Source organism: Brassica napus, chromosome C2 (assembly GCF_020379485.1).
Source record: "Brassica napus cultivar Da-Ae chromosome C2, Da-Ae, whole genome shotgun sequence".
Lineage (NCBI taxonomy): Eukaryota > Viridiplantae > Streptophyta > Magnoliopsida > Brassicales > Brassicaceae > Brassica > Brassica napus.
In genome coordinates, this window is record NC_063445.1 from 46,343,919 (window position 1) to 46,360,877 (window position 16,959).

General features: G+C 32.9%; 1 long non-coding RNA gene across 1 annotated transcript; it reads right to left on the reverse strand.

The window, feature by feature from the left end:
- Positions 1 to 8,211: 8,211 nt before the first annotated feature.
- On the reverse strand, positions 8,212 to 10,254 carry LOC106381927. Its single transcript, XR_001276766.3, has 4 exons — positions 9,630 to 10,254; positions 9,337 to 9,440; positions 9,079 to 9,235; positions 8,212 to 8,911 (listed from the first exon to the last, which is right to left on the reverse strand). It is a non-coding gene; the product is annotated as an uncharacterized LOC106381927 (long non-coding RNA).
- Between the last annotated feature and the right edge of the window lie 6,705 nt (positions 10,255 to 16,959).

Consider the following 16,959-nt stretch of genomic DNA (forward strand, 5'->3'; position numbering starts at 1 on the left):
GTGAAGCAATAAGAAACAAGATGGTGGGTTAAGGTCTCAAGACAATGGAGATACCACTACAAGGGACAAACATGCATGGTTGGTTAAGGTCTCAAGACAATGGAGATGCCACTACAAGGGACAAGCATGCATGATGGGTTAAGGTCTCAAAACAATGGATTATTAGTTTATCATATCTCATCTACCATTTACCATACTTGTAACCACTATATATATGAGATGTTCTCATAAGCAAATCAATTAAGTGAATAAGATTATCCTTCTTTACTCTCTCTCTCTTTCTCTCTCTCTTGTTCTTCACTATGTTCTTTAATTTCTAACTTGGTATCAGAGCATCAAAGCTCTTGAACACCAAACTGCTTCCGCAAATCTATTCTATTCACCTTACTCTTTCACTTGTTTGGTTTACTTTCTTCAGAATCTCTTTCATTTTCTTTTACCCAGTAGCAAGCAAAGATGGAGCAACACCAGCTAGTGAGGATTCCAGTCACCCTGAAGGGTCCTAACTACATTACTTGGTCGAGATTGACCAGGACAGCTCTTGGAGGAAGAGGTCTATGGGAGCACATCACCACAAGTGAGGCCCCAAGACAAATCACCCAAGGAGAAGATGGCAAGGAGGTTGTATTGGTAGATGAAGGCAAATGGGGTCAGGAGGATCTCATGGTGCTGTCTATCTTGCAAGGCTCACTTGATACTCCTATCATGGAGTCTTACTCACACTGTGAGACTGCAAAGAAGCTATGGGATACCTTATACAAGGTATATGGCAACACTTCAAACCTCACCAGAATATTTGAGGTTAAGAGGGCAATCAACAACTTGCACCAAGAGGAGATGGACTTCACCAAACACCTTGGAAAGTACAGCCAGTTGTGGTCTGAACTTGAGATGTTGAGACCAAGTACCACTGATCCTAGTATACTAGAAGAGAGGCGTGAGCAAGACAAGGTCTTTGGATTGCTTCTCACACTCAACCCAAGCTTCAATGATGTACTTAAACACATATTGAGAGCTAAAGAGCTTCCAAGCTATGATGATGTGTGTGCTCAACTTTGGAAGGAGCTAGGCTCAGATGGTCTCTTTGGTGGAAAAGAGGAGCTGTCTATGGCAAACAAAGCTGAGAAGATGGAGAGTGCTTCAGGCAACAAAGCACACTTCAAATCAAGAAGAGGAGGAGACAAGTCTGTGACTTGTGAGCACTGCAAGAATCTAGGCCACTCCAAAACCAATTGTTGGATCCTCCATCCTCACCTCAGACCTGCTTCAACCAACAGATACAACCAGGCCAAAGCACATGAAGCAAGAGCTCATGAAACCACAATATCAGGCTCCATGCACATAGGAGAAGATGGAAGAGCTATGATCTCAACCACCCACACTGGTGGATCCACATCCCATGCCATGTCTCAGCCATCCCCTGATGATGCCTTCATCCGCAAGTCAGACATTGAAGCGCTTATCAAGGCTATCAATGCAAACTCTGGTAACATCAGTGTCAATGCTTTAAATTCTATTCACAGTGCTTCACATACTACTAGACCTTTGATCATTGATTCTGGAGCTTCTCATCATATGATTAGGGATGCTAGACTGATTAGTGATGTTAAACCTGCTCTAGGGAGTGTAGTGATTGCTAATGGTGATAGAATTCCAATTGAAGGAGTAGGAAACTTGAAACTGTTTGATAAGGAGTCTCAAGCTTTTTATATGCCTACTTTCACATCCAACTTATTATCTGTCAAGAGAGCAACCAATGATTTAAATTGTAATGTTATTTTCAGTCCTAATGATGTGTGCTTTCAGGATATTAAGACCAGGAAGATGCTGGGAAAGGGTGTGAGCAAGGGAGAGCTTTACTTGCTTGAAAACACCAAGCTTTCAGATTTATCTTGTGCTTTCAATTCTGCTTCTGTGTTAGCTAGTGATGTTTTATGGCATGCTAGATTAGGTCATCCTCATTCTCGTGCATTAGGATTGATGTTACCTAATCTATCTTTAAAGAATGGAAGTTGTGAGGCTTGTATTCTTGGTAAACATCAGATATCTGTTTTCCTTAATTCTAAGACTATTTATGAAAATTGCTTTGATCTTGTGCACTCTGATGTTTGGACAGCACCTTGTGTGTCTAGGGAGAACCATAAATATTTGTTACATTCATAGATGAAAAATCAAAATATACATGGATCACCTTGATTCAAACTAAAGATAGAGTTTTAGAAGCTTTTATTAACTTCCAAAACTATGTATCTAACCATTTCAATTCCAAGATCAAAATTTTTAGGTCTGATAATGGCGGGGAATACACAAGCACTGCTTTCAAGCATCACTTAGCAAAACATGGCATAATCCATCAAACAAGTTGCCCATACACACCACAACAGAATGGAGTTGCTGAAAGGAAGAATCGCCACCTTATGGAGGTTGCAAGGAGCATGATGTTCCATACCAATGTTCCAAAGAGGTTCTGGGGAGATGCTGTGGTCTCAGCATGTTATTTGATCAACAGGATCCCCACCAAAGTCCTCCAAGATATCTCTCCTTTTCAGGTATTAAACAAAATAAAACCTCAAATTGATCACTTGCGTGTTTTTGGGTGTGTGTGCTATGTCTTGATACCAGGGGAACAGAGAAACAAGCTTGAAGCCAAGAGTGCCAAAGGCATGTTCATAGGATATACTCATGCGCAGAAAGGGTACAAGTGCTACATACCTGAATCAAGAAGAGTTATGGTCTCAAGGGATGTTAAGTTTGTGGAATCAAAGGGATACTATGATGAGAAGAATTGGGACAGTCTTCAGGATCTCCCACAAGGATCTTCAGATAGGGCAAACAACTTGAGAATCATTCTGGAAAACCTAGGCATCAGCCAGCCTCAAACAAGTGGCATACCGAGCACTTCACCTATACCTCCAGTTGTGGATGAAGCTGCATCAGTTGAAGAAGCAGTCCATCCTGATCATGAGGGGGGAAATCAACCTAATTTGCAAATCCATGAAGAAGCTATCATCCATCAGGAAGCTATCCATGAAGAAGCTATCCATGACGAAGCCATCCACGAGAAAGCTATCCAAGAAGAAGTTGTTAATGATCAAGATGGAATGCAACAAGAAGTTCAACCATTAAGGAGGAGTACAAGGGTGAAGAAACCATCTCAGTGGATGGACACCAAAGTATACTTCAACAACAATGCAGTAGCTCATCCTATCCAAGCAACATGTTCTTTTGCGAGACTATCTGAAGAGCATGTAGTCTTCATCAGCAACCTGGATCAAGAGTATGTACCAAAGACTTATGAAGAAGCCATGAAGCATGAAGAATGGAGAGATTCAGTTGGGGATGAAGTTGGTGCCATGATCAAGAATGATACTTGGTATGAAACTGAGCTCCCCAAAGGAAAAAAAGCTGTTACAAGCCGTCTACTCTTCACCATCAAGTACCTTGCCAATGGGGAACCAGAAAGAAAGAAAACAAGGCTAGTTGCAAGAGGATACACCCAAGTCTATGGAGAAGACTATCTCGATACATTTGCACCAGTAGCTAAACTCCACACCATAAGGATTCTACTCTCATTGGCAGTGAACTTGGAATGGGATTTATGGCAGATGGATGTCAAGAATGCTTTTCTTCAAGGAGAGCTGGAGGATGAGGTTTACATGAGGCCACCTCCGGGTATGGAAGACATGGTCAAGCCAGGGAATGTCCTAAGGTTGAAGAAAGCAATCTATGGATTAAAACAGTCACCAAGGGCTTGGTACCACAAACTGAGTACAACTCTCAATGGAAGAGGGTTTGTAAAATCAGAAGCTGATCATACACTCTTCACACTCACAAGCAAGCAAGGAATTGTGGTGATTCTTATTTATGTAGATGATATTATCATCACAGGAAGTGACAAGGAAGGTATTATCTCAACCAAAGTATTTCTTAAGTCTACTTTTGATATTAAAGATTTGGGTGAGCTAAAGTACTTTCTAGGGATAGAAATATGCCGCTCTAAAGAGGGGCTTTTCTTATCTCAAAGGAAGTACACACTTGATCTTTTGAATGAGGCAGGAAAGCTTGGAGCGAGAGTAGCCAAGACTCCACTAGAAGATGGGTATAAGGTGTTGCGTGAGGGGGAGATTGAAGATAAGCCTTATGCTGACGTTAAACACTATAGAAGAATGGTAGGAAAGCTGATATACCTCACCATCACCAGGCCTGATGTATGCTTTGCAGTTAACCAAGTAAGCCAGAATATGCAAGCTCCCAAGATACACCATTGGAACATGGTTGAAAGGATCCTAAGATACCTAAGAGAGGCGCCAGGGCAAGGAGTGTGGATGGGATGCAACAAAAATACAGAGATAGTTGGGTATTGTGATGCTGATTGGGCAGGAGACAGAGTGGATAGGAGATCCACTACCGGTTATTGTACATTCATTGGAGGCAATCTTGTCACTTGGAAGAGCAAGAAACAGAAGATAGTGTCATGCTCAAGTGCTGAAGCTGAATATAGGGCAATGAGGAAGCTCACTAGTGAGTTGATTTGGATCAGAAACCTACTTCAAGACTTTGGTATAAAGACATCAACTCCAATCACCATGCATTGTGATAATCAAGCGGCAATACACATAGCCTCCAACAATGTGTTCCATGAGAGGACTAAACACATTGAGGTGGATTGTCATAAAGTTAGGCAAGCAGTGGAACAAAGGATCATCTTACCCTGCTATACAAGAAGTGAGGATCAACTAGCTGATATCTTCACCAAGGCTGCAAGCACCAAGGTTTGCGAGTTCATACATTCCAAGTTAGGACTCGTAGATTTTTCATCACACTGATCCTCTTAGTCATGAAGTGTTCTACTCTTTTTCCTTGGCTTGGTTTTTATCCCATGAGGTTTTTCCAAGCTAAAGGTTTTAATGAGGGAATGCTTCATGGTTTCCAAGCTTGACCAGTTCCTATGGTCAAGCTTGAGGGGGAGTGTAAAAATGAAGCAATAAGAAACAAGATGGTGGGTTAAGGTCTCAAGACAATGGAGATACCACTACAAGGGACAAACATGCATGGTTGGTTAAGGTCTCAAGACAATGGAGATGCCACTACAAGGGACAAGCATGCATGATGGGTTAAGGTCTCAAAACAATGGATTATTAGTTTATCATATCTCATCTACCATTTACCATACTTGTAACCACTATATATATGAGATGTTCTCATAAGCAAATCAATCAAGTGAATAAGATTATCCTTCTTTACTCTCTCTCTCTTTCTCTCTCTCTTGTTCTTCACTATGTTATTTAATTTCTAACAACATGTGGATACGATAGTGAAGCTTTGTGATCTGGTGTACATGTAGACTTTGAAAATGTGTGCACGTGGATTAAGTTTTCGACGTACATATACTGAAACATATAATTGTGTGTTACCAACTGATAAATTTCTGGGATATTTATGAACATATAGTGTGATTGTGAAGGTGCTCTGTTTCTCTTGGAAAAAACAGAGTTTCTGATTCAAACTCAGATGGCTCTTGCAACAAATGATCCAAAATACAAACAAAACCAAAAATTTATCTTAACTAATGACTAATTCAAGAGAAAACAAAACCAATCTCAAAATACAGATATAACCAAAATGACGAACCTTGGAAGATTCGAGACGAATGTAAAACGTCATCTTATTCTTCTTATCTTGTGTCAATCGGTTCCATAGTATTTTACACATCTGGGCAACATCAAACCTAAGATTCCATAAAACTTAACCATTTGTATAACTTATTAAACCTTCAAGTTTCTCGCCAAAAAAATGTTCGACATTTAGTTTAACACAGATCTGAGAAATTGAGGAAAATAGAGAACACAAAGAGAGAGAGAGAAAGAGTGATTTTATCAATTTAAAATTCAAAATATTTTAGAACCCACAAAAAAAAAAACGTAACAAATGGAAAACAGAAAAAAAGTACCACAATTCAATTTGCAACAGTTGTGAGATTATTGGTGTAATTAACCATTCAAAAAGTATCCCAGTAACGATAAGTGTCCCAGAGTGACAATAAAATCTTAAAAGTGACCTGCAATGTTAATAACTCAAAAATAAATATACTGCTTGGGGATTAGAGTTTGTAGTCTCCGGTTTAGATGAACGTAATAGCGGACTCAATCATATTAGTCACTGACCAAATCAGGTAATAGAAGTTGATTGTGAAGCGCAGTTTCTTAGTATTATTATTTTTTGTTATCACCTCGACAACACTTGCTCTACAGGTCCAGCCCTTCTTGGTACGCTGTGTTTTTTTTAATCCAACTTCTATTACCTGATTTGGTCAGTGATATATGGTCTGCTGTGTTAAGCGCACACTATACCTCATTAACTAATATTTTCCTTCACTTTTAACCTTTTTGTCAGCCCTTGACTTTTAACATAACATTTATTTTTTCTCTTCTTTGTTACATCGAATTGAATACCGCCACGTCAATCAGTTTCATGTTTGACTTTTGACCATTTACTCCAAGCCGCTGGATCCCACTAACCGGAGCTCGGCATTTTATTCGTTAAATTTGATTCGATTCGTTATTCGTTTCGATTCGATTCAAAAATTCCGGATATCTATAAATCTTCGAAGCAAAGCAAATACTAAAAATCAATATCCGTTAAAATCGAAGCAAATTACAAATATTAAAATTTTGGGAAGCGAATATCCGATCCGATCCGTCAATATATAAATACATGTATATCTTAATTATATTTAAAGTTTTAAATATATAAAATTATATAATTGTTATTCTAACATATGATTTGACAAATTCTATTCACATTATTACTTATATAAAAATATTACATAAAAGGAAATGAATAAATTTATGACAATTATAATATTTTTCTTAAGTTTTGTCTTATTATAATTGTTAATTAAGTTTAAATTTTTTATAAAATATGTCGATTCACTATTTCTTTTAATTTTTATCTTATATATCATGCAAAAAAATATTTTACAAAACATATTATTTAAAATTTTCTTTAATTTACGGATCAAATCGGATATTCTTTAAAATTCTAAAACATTTCGGAGATCCGAGTCACCGAATATCTAGGTGTCTAAAGATCGAATCGACACAAATGCTTCCAAATACCCAGATATTCGATCTGTGCCCACCCCTATTTACGGATACAATTTTATTTTCTTTATATGAAAAAATGACTAATGTCAAGGCCTTTTTATTTTAAATTAATTTTAATTTTTTCTTTCATGTATTATTTTGAACAAAAATGTCATTTAATATTAATTAACAATATCATTATATATTTGTCAACTATTTTTATATACTTTTTACATACACATACTTGTGCACCTTGTTGTGAGCACCTTGTAACTAAGTATTCATCACAACTAAGGTATCTAATTTTTTTGAAAGTTGAAATATTTTTTCTTAATGCTTCTTTCACTACCGACCAAATCGTAGTGAAATGATTTGTCTTAATAATTTTCTTTTCTTTTTCTTAAACTATTATTTGTTTAGAAACTATAATATGAAACTATTGGTTCGACATGACGAGTATCTAAAATTTATAACATGAAAATAAATAAATAATATTAATTTTGGTTTTTACCTGAAAGAAACAAAAAAATCAAACATTTTAACCGAATAAACTAAAATGAATATTAATTTAAAATAATAGTTATATTTTAGAAGATTAAACACCAAAAAAAAACTTAAAACCGAACTAATATCCAGATTAAACAGATTTAATGTCTTTTTATTAAAAATAACGAAACAAATAATCACATTCCGCGCAAGGCGCGAATTATTACCTATTTATAATTAAACAATATAAAACAAAAAAACAACGATGAGTGGAAAATGTAGATTACTTTGTAGGGTGGAATTATATGTTACTAGGGGATGGTAACATAAGCGTTGCTTAATCTCTGAAGAAGTAATCCACCTTTGTAAAGTTGTTTTTAAACTTGTACAGTTTTATTGCTAAGCTGTGGACACTTTGAAGGGCGGAGGTAGGGTGATTATCGGCTAGGTTTAGGATAGTTGGTGTATTAGTGGAGGACGCTCGGAGTCGGAAAACAAGTTAAGATGCGGGTGGTATTTGAGTATTTAGTGGCGGCTAATTATCTATTCCGAAGAACATTTTATTTTTTTGAGCTTATCTGATATGTGATAAAATGAGTGAAAAACACTCGATAGTTGCTTATCAGAAGAGAAGAGAGAAGATTAAGAAAATTTGTTTTTTGATACAGTTTTCAATACAAATACTCTTGTTACCGTCGGAAAAGAAAAACTCTCGTTACTTGCATAAAAGTTTCAAATTTAATTTGGCTTCGAAATTTTGTTCGTGACAGCCAATTTACCAAACTTATCGTTACTTCCCACTTGAAAAACCTTGTCCTCAAGGTAATTATGATTTCATCTTCACCTCTGCAATCCGCTTCCTCTTTTCTTGCTTTGGTGTAGAGCGTGTTCTCAAAAAGCAGTAGTCTTGAGAAGTTTCAGAATCCATCATAGACTTAAATAACCTTATTATGGTTTCAACACTCCATGTTTGGTTTGAGCCTGCAATGAGTTCATAAGTGACAATACAGCGGATACTTTGCTCCTTCCTAAATATGTTTCTTTCCACTGTATCAGTTCTATCCCCTCAGCCCAACAACTAAAGAGAGTTTCCATTCCCTTAATCACGCTTGACCTCTATTCCTTGAATTGTTGCTCTGGTGGCCTAAGAGAGTGAAACAACTCAGATATGGACCCTCACTCTTACAGCCGAGTCAACACCATAATCACTCTCCACTGCCTCTTGAATAACAATCTGCCCCAGACCTTTCTGAAGCCGATCTGCCGCAGTGAGGACTCGTATGACCACCGACGTAGACACACGGTGATACCCAAATGAGGTTTAGTGTTAGCCACCACAACTGAAACATTAGTTTAATCCTTTTAAATTTATTTATGTCTTTCGACTGTGTTTACCACTACCTACAATGGATATAAAAATATAATATATCCATGAACCTTCTACTATACTTAAAACAACGGAAATATCAACTTACTTCATAATTTGTAAAGAGAAAATTGACATAACCTGTAATCAGTTTCTTTGAAGGTCCATGCCTTCCACATCTAATCTACCACAAGTCTCTTGTGATGCAGATGGTAGAGCTACATTATTTGATCTGCCTCTCCGGTGATATCGAACGGTTCACTGGTTCAGTCGCCGCCCGGCTTGTTTTCTTGACAAACTACAGAGATCAAAAGAGCACGCTAACTTCAATATTTATTCTATCCACGGAAAACCTAGCAAAATAATAACTTATTACTCCTCAAGGAATCATAGATGTACGTGTTCATTCAATATAAATGTGATAACTCGCTGAAACTCAGGTTGATTCTCTAGAGTGAAACTCAACGTCTCGATCTTCGCCTCCATCGGTCGAGGTTTTACACCTAAAATAAAACCCACAAACCAAAACAATATGTAAATGAGAACGACATCACTCTCAGACCACCACACAAAACTATAAATGAACATGATATACATAGCAAAGCAAAATAACAAAATTTCGATGAATCTTTTTTAAAGTATATCAAACTTGCAATTAAACATGGATAGATAATGATTGTTGAAAAGCTTACGGAGTGATCAGCTTTATTATGTGAAGCAGAAGTTTGTTTCCCCGAAATGCAAATATCCGTCAAAGATCCCTTAAAGCTTTATTATATGTTACTTTGCAGATTTAAAAAAAAAAAAGGTTAGGAGGAGGGTGATGATACCCACGAATTCACCATTCTTCTTGATGGTCTTTGAATCCTAAAAGCGGATGATACAGCAAACAATGAACTGAGAAATCAGACAAGGCAGAGATTGGAGACGACTGTGTGAGCAACAATATCATGCTAGCAGCGGAGGAGGACATTGTCAATGATGGGTTGAAATCTGCGCCGGTTCAATAAAGCTTTGACTTGATATGAGATGCACTGCTCCGGTTTGAGCAACTGGAGAAGCTGAGAGAGATTTTCGATGAGATGCTGTAAAGAAAACCTGGTAGAGGAATCATATCGAGCCGTTTTTTGAGATGCATATTTCCTCGATCTATGATGAAGTTTATATAAGAAGGGTTAACGGAGATGATACGAAACAGGGCCATTAATGAAAAGTTATTGAAGATGGGGAGATGTAGAGTTTGCTGGAGATTGAGAGATTACGAAACGACAAACGGTGAAGCTCTGTGTTTCGAGATGTGTCTGAAGCAAGAAAGATAACCCTATGTTAAAAAACGACAACACTTCATAAATGAGCCGACTGAAACTGTGAGAGCCCATAAGAACAAACCTGAGTTTAGCCCATTACTCTAATATCGAAAGTCCTTTAAGCCTATTACTCTAATATCGAAAATTAACAACTTTTTCAATTATTTTATTTTTTTCGAGTGGGACTCACAATCTGTCCAGTCCAGTGTGACAGGCTTAGGAGTGAGCAAACCTCCCTCGTTATAATATATACTAGAGTTTGATCCGCACGTCCGTGCGGATACTTATTTTCACTTTTATATACATGAATATATATTCCTTCCGTTTCATAATAGATGATGTTTTGAAGAGTTATTGATGTTTCAAAATACATGATGTTTGATATTTTTTAATTAGTTTAAAGTTAATTGAAATTACCAATGATGTTTTATAGTATTTTTGATGATTGGTTATATTAGATTTATTATATATTTTTATTGTTACTTTTTAAGAAAATGTGTATGTCTTAATTCTTGTGCCTTCATCCAAAACATCAACTATTTTGAAACAGAAGAAGTATTATGTAAATGTTTATTAGTTAATATTTTAAATATTATTATATTTTGAAATGTTTATAAACACAATAATTAAATAGTATACATGATGTAAAAATTATTGATCTGTACGCCATTCTTCGATAAATATTGATCCATTGTTATGTATGAATAATATTTCTTTTAACACGAAATGTAATAATATTTTATATATTTTGATTAGGTATGAGTATATTGTAAGATTTGGATACATCAGAAAATGAATATTTATTTATAAACATTAAATATTAGTCTACAAGTAATTCAGTGATATCGTGTTTTGTTTTAACTGTTTGCCTCGTAATTTTATGTTTTTATAACATGATATACTACATATTTATAAATTTGAACACAAAGTTCTATGTTATGAACTCATTTTAAAATTACCATTTTATTTTCTATATTGACTAAATATAATTTTCATTTTTAACCGTCAATTGTACTACAAAATTAACTCATTTAAGATAATGTCATACAAACAACTATGAATTTGTATTTAAAAAAACACCAAACATTACGTTTTATTTATGTAAATACTAATCTCTCATTATTTGTTGTGGGCTTTCGTTTTTCATTTATGACTTGCAAATTTACACATCCGTTAACCACCTTTTCAAGGCCTATCACAATTGCTTTAATATTTAGAATATTTTGTTTATTGTATCTTGTGTTGAAAGTTGAAACCTGTGAAATAGGAAAGGTTAAGATTTTTCAGATGTTTATTCGAATACCGTATTTAATGTTTTTTAGTTTGAGTTGAATATCATATATACAGTTGTTTGTTACCTAATTCAAGGGAAAAGAAAGATTTTTTTAAAAACTGATTTTGGAGTTCTTGCTTATATCTACAATTGATTTTCGAAGTGCAACATCTTGTATTTTGTGGTTATAATAAAGATTCATAATTAATTGTACATATGAAAGTCGTAAAACTATCTTAAGTTGGTCAATAAAAGTTTATTTTTTGTGTGTTTAAAATGAGTTAAACTGTTATGAAGAATATTGTTAGATTATACTGTATTACTTTATGAGTTGATTTATTTTGTTGAAAAGATGAGGATGAATATAATATAACTTCTTGTGGTGAATGACAAAAAAAAACTTCTTGCAGTGTAGATTAAAACATTATTCTCTTTGCAGTTTAAATTATGTTTAGTAACATATAATAATTATAGATGAGGAAAGTTATACTATGCACATTATTGTTTAAAAAATCTTTATTACTTACACAGTTATTAAGGAAATCATAATTATTTTAGGAAATGGTTTAATACTTGGAAAAGACAAAGATTATTTATAGATAGTTAATTTAATTACTTCAGTGGCATAAAAGTGTAAATAAGTTATAAATCTAAGAGTTAATTTTTATGAGTACTTCTGTTTTAATAAAATAGATGAGATGCCATTCTGTTTCAAAATGATACAATTTGGAGAACTCATATGTTGTATATTTCATCTAAAAATTAGTGTTATAGCTATTTCACTGTTAGTGTTATAAAAATATACTAGCTATTTCATCTAAAAATTAGTGTTATATAAATATACAATATATAAAATAAATTGTACATAGGTATAATATATAAAATTATATTTTAAACTATATACAACTTATAATTTGGTCAAATAAATCAAATCTTAGTTATATAAAATTAAAATACATGCGCGCTGTGCGGATCAGATTCTAGTGTATATATATATATATTTTTTTTTTTGATTAAAAAAACTCTAGTATATATCCCATGTATATTATCTTGGAGCATTACAACATGTTTTCGTAGACACGTGTTATTACTAGGATGATTCTTAGAATCCTTAGAAAAATAAGTTGATCCACATAAATATATATTATATTTTTTATTAAACTAACTATAAAATTGATTAGTAGTGTAAAAAATAAGTTTTTTAATTCATTCCATAAATAAAAGCTACAGAATTAGCTAATATGATTAACATATATATGACAATTAATGATTATGAATAATACATATTTGATAACAATTGTTCTATCCTCTCTCTTTTTTGTTTAATTTTATATTATTAAAATAAATTAAATAATGACATTAAGCATATTATAAAAAAAAATTAGATTAACCACGTGTTAATGGTCCAGTGGTTAAACTCAACCTGGGAAGTCATGGGTTCGAGTGCTGCTGGGAGGTGATTATCTTGAGGGACCTTCAGGCCCAATACAGAGAAGTATGATAACGTGTGGCCGCTGTGGGATTTACATGGGGTGATCACCAGCCCTCCTGGATGCCTCAGTGGGCTCCCCGGCTAAGCTCCAGTGGACGGTCATTGGCGCTAGTCGGATCCTCTCGAGGCTTCGGATACCAGGGTCATAAAAAAAATTAGATTTTTTCTTATATGCTATATCTTGAATTTTTTAAAATGATTATAAATTATTAAAAATAATAAAAATCTCACATTGAAAATTTTGTGATCAATTGTTTAATTTTTTGGGTTCAAACAAGATACAAATGATCACAAATCGTATGAATATGAAATATCATTAATAGATATTCATATTATATATATATATATATATATATAAATATCATTTAAATTAAATTACATACTATATAAAACATAAAATATGTTAATTTCAAAATTTGCATTAAAAATTGTTGAGATCTTAATTTTTAATTTAAAATTTGTATTGATAAATCTCTTATTAATTTTTTTTGTGATTAACGGTTAAATTTTTGTTACAGTAAATATATAAATGTTAATAAAATAATATGAGTAGGAAGTATCAATAATAAATATTTATATTAAAATATACTCTATATATGTATTTCAATATCACTAAAGTTTAATTATATACCATATAAAGTAAATAAAATGATTGTTTTGGTTTATTTAACAAAAACATAATTGTAAGTAAACAAAAGGTATTGGTTTTGATTTATGTGCTTACTCTAATGTTTATACTTTTATGTATACCAATTATTTTTTAAATATGTGGTTTCTAATATGTTGTTGATCCTAACATCCCAGAAATACATTTATTCAAATCGATGTGATTTTCAATATTAGAAGTACTATATATTATTTCATTCAGATTAAATTTTTTAGTCTTGATTTTTGTTCCTAAAAATCTTTAATGAAATATAATTAAAAGATTCCAATCACCTCTTTTTGAGTTTGTTCGAAGAATGAAAGATTTGATCATTCGTCTAATATTTGTTTCTCCCTAATACCCTATCTAGTTATTATAATTGTAAGAATGAGAGATTACACTTATTTATTATAAGTTTTTGGTTTAACATTTAATAAATCAAATACTTATTTCTTTATACATAGTTTACATATACTAGAATGATAAAGTATTATATATTTTTCCGGTATACTCTTAAGTAACTAAATCTCAAAAGTCTAGGTTAATAAAATAAGTAATTTTTTTTTTGTTATAAAATTAGATGATTTTTAGACCGAACTGGTGAATATATACTAGACAGACATTTTTATATTTCGAGTCTGCACTTATATTATATAACAGCTAGATATATTATATTTGAACACTAACATGTGAATAGATTTTTCCGGTGATTTTATTCAAAGTTTTAATTTTTAGATATTTATCTGAAGTGCAACTAATTTTTGTAGATGTCTATCTTTATAAATTGACACTTATGTAATTCATCGAATTCACAAAAGAAGTTAAAAAGAAACAAAACTCATATAATTGAAACAAAAACGAGAATAAAAGCATAATTTTATAGAGGTAGAAAATAAAATCACTTGTGGAGAATCAATAGTAAACAAATCGAGAATAGAAAACATAATCCTCTTTTGTCATTTTACAATCGATGTTGCTTATCTAGTTTTTGTGATTTGTGTCACCCTTAAAATTTAATTTCATTTTGTGCATACGAAGTCTTAAAAATAATTTAAATGAACTTTAATATGTTAAATCTTCAAGAAGGATGATACATTTAATAGACCAACATTTGTATTTGTCATTTTACAATCTTTATGTAGTGTTGTAAAATGTTAAAACATTTAATGAACAAAAAATAGTATTAAAAAACTCAACACATGCGCGCGGGTTATCGTCTAGTTATTTGTTAAACCCCTATATATAATGTGTATTTGGAGGAAACCTTGTTGCTCTTGCCTTGTATCAATCAGTGAACCCCTCGGTAAATAACTCTTCTTCTGGGCATTGGTGAATCTATTTCTGGTGGCTAACTAAGCTACACAACAATCACAAGAGAATCTATGTCACACAAACTCAAGTCAATCGAAGTAAGAGATGTGTTTGCAAAATCTTAAGGATTTCTCTCCATCATGATTCATGAGGAATGTTAACTTTGTTGTTTCCTTTTTTCTCTCTGTCGAATCGAAGTTCAGTCTGGAAAACCGATGGTTAACAGCAAAAAACCAAAATAAAAGGGAAAAACAAAAACTACAGAAACGTGTTTTAAAAAAACTATTAGGTAATAATCCACGTCTTGCGCGGAATGTGATTATTAGTTTCGTTATTTTTAATAAGAAGATATTAATCTGTTTAATCTGGATATCGGTTTGGTTTTAGGTTGTTTTTTGGTTTTTAATCTCCTAAAATATAACTATCATTTTAAATCAATATTTATTTGGTTTGTTCGGTTAAAATATTTGATGTTTTTGGTTTTTTTTCCTTTGATAATAAAAAATGACTATTATTTGTTTGTTTTCATGTTATGAATCTTAGATAGTCGTGATGTCGAACCAATTGTTTCATATTATAGTTCTAAACGGATAATAGTTAAAAAAAGAAAAGAAAATTATTAAAACAAATCATTTTACTACAATTTGGTCGATAGAGAAAAAAGCATTAAGAAAAATAATATTTTAACTTCCAAAAAATTAGATATTTCAGTTGTGGTAAATACTTAGTTATAAGGTGCTCACGTAAATGTGCACATGTATGTGTATGTAAAAGTATATAAAGATGGTTGATAAATATATAAAGATACTGTTAATTAATATTAAATGACATTTTTTTTTCAAAATAATACATGAAAAATAAAATTCTTAAAATGAAATTATTTAAAAACAAAAGTATTGTAAAATATATATAAACTATAATATATAACTTATATATAATTATTTAAATATATGTGTATATATATGCATATAACAGATCAAATTGGATATACGTTCCTATAAATATTGATATTTGTGATTTACTTTTTTTTACGTACATTGCATTTTATTATTTGATTTTCTTCGTAGAGTAAGGATATCCGGATTTTTCGGTTCGAATCAAAATGGATAACGAATCAAATCAAATTTTTTGAATAATTTGTCCAGCTCTATTCGTAAACAGTAAAAATAACGTAAATGAGAACCATGCATGTGAGTTTGATATTAAAAAAACATAAAATACATAGTGTGAACATATTTATGAAGAGTTTGGTTGAAAAGCTCTTTACATGGGACATGTGTCCATTTAAGTGTGAACACATTTATTACAATGCTTCTACACGTGATTCCAATTTAGTGTGAACGCATTTATTACAATGCTTCTCCTTATATATTATAAACCTAACCACAACACCAATTCAAAATAAAAACGTGTTCCAAAAGGGAAAAGAAAAGGAAAGAAAAAGGAAAAACCTAAAATTTGAGGTATCTATTCAAGTGCTATAAATTGGAGGCAGAAAGAAGAAACGAAGACACAGAGAAGTTTATAGAAGTGAAGAGACGATGGTGTTTCAGAGTTGGAGGAAGAAGAGAAGCGAAGATCATGATACATGGTCTGAAAGTTGTTGTTGTTACATGAGAGGAGAAGGTCACATGATACATGGTCTGAAAGTTGTTGTTGTAACATGAGAAGAAAAGATACAGCGTTATGGGGCTGGAGGAAAAAAAGAAGAAGAGATAATGATGATGATGTATCATTAAACGACGATTTGTTAGAAGAAATTATGTTGAGGCTTCCGGTGAAAGCCCTAACTTGATTCCAGGCCGTGTCTAAACAGTGGAGGCGTAGGCGTAGGACACATGTTGCATCAGAAAACCACCCAGGAACCCAAATTTCTCTGTCTCCATGGAGCTTTCTTAGACCTTACTCTAACGACTATGAGTTTGGACTGGTCTTCTGATACGGTTTATATATCAAAAGGCACAAAAACAATGTATTTAGAGAATGATAACGG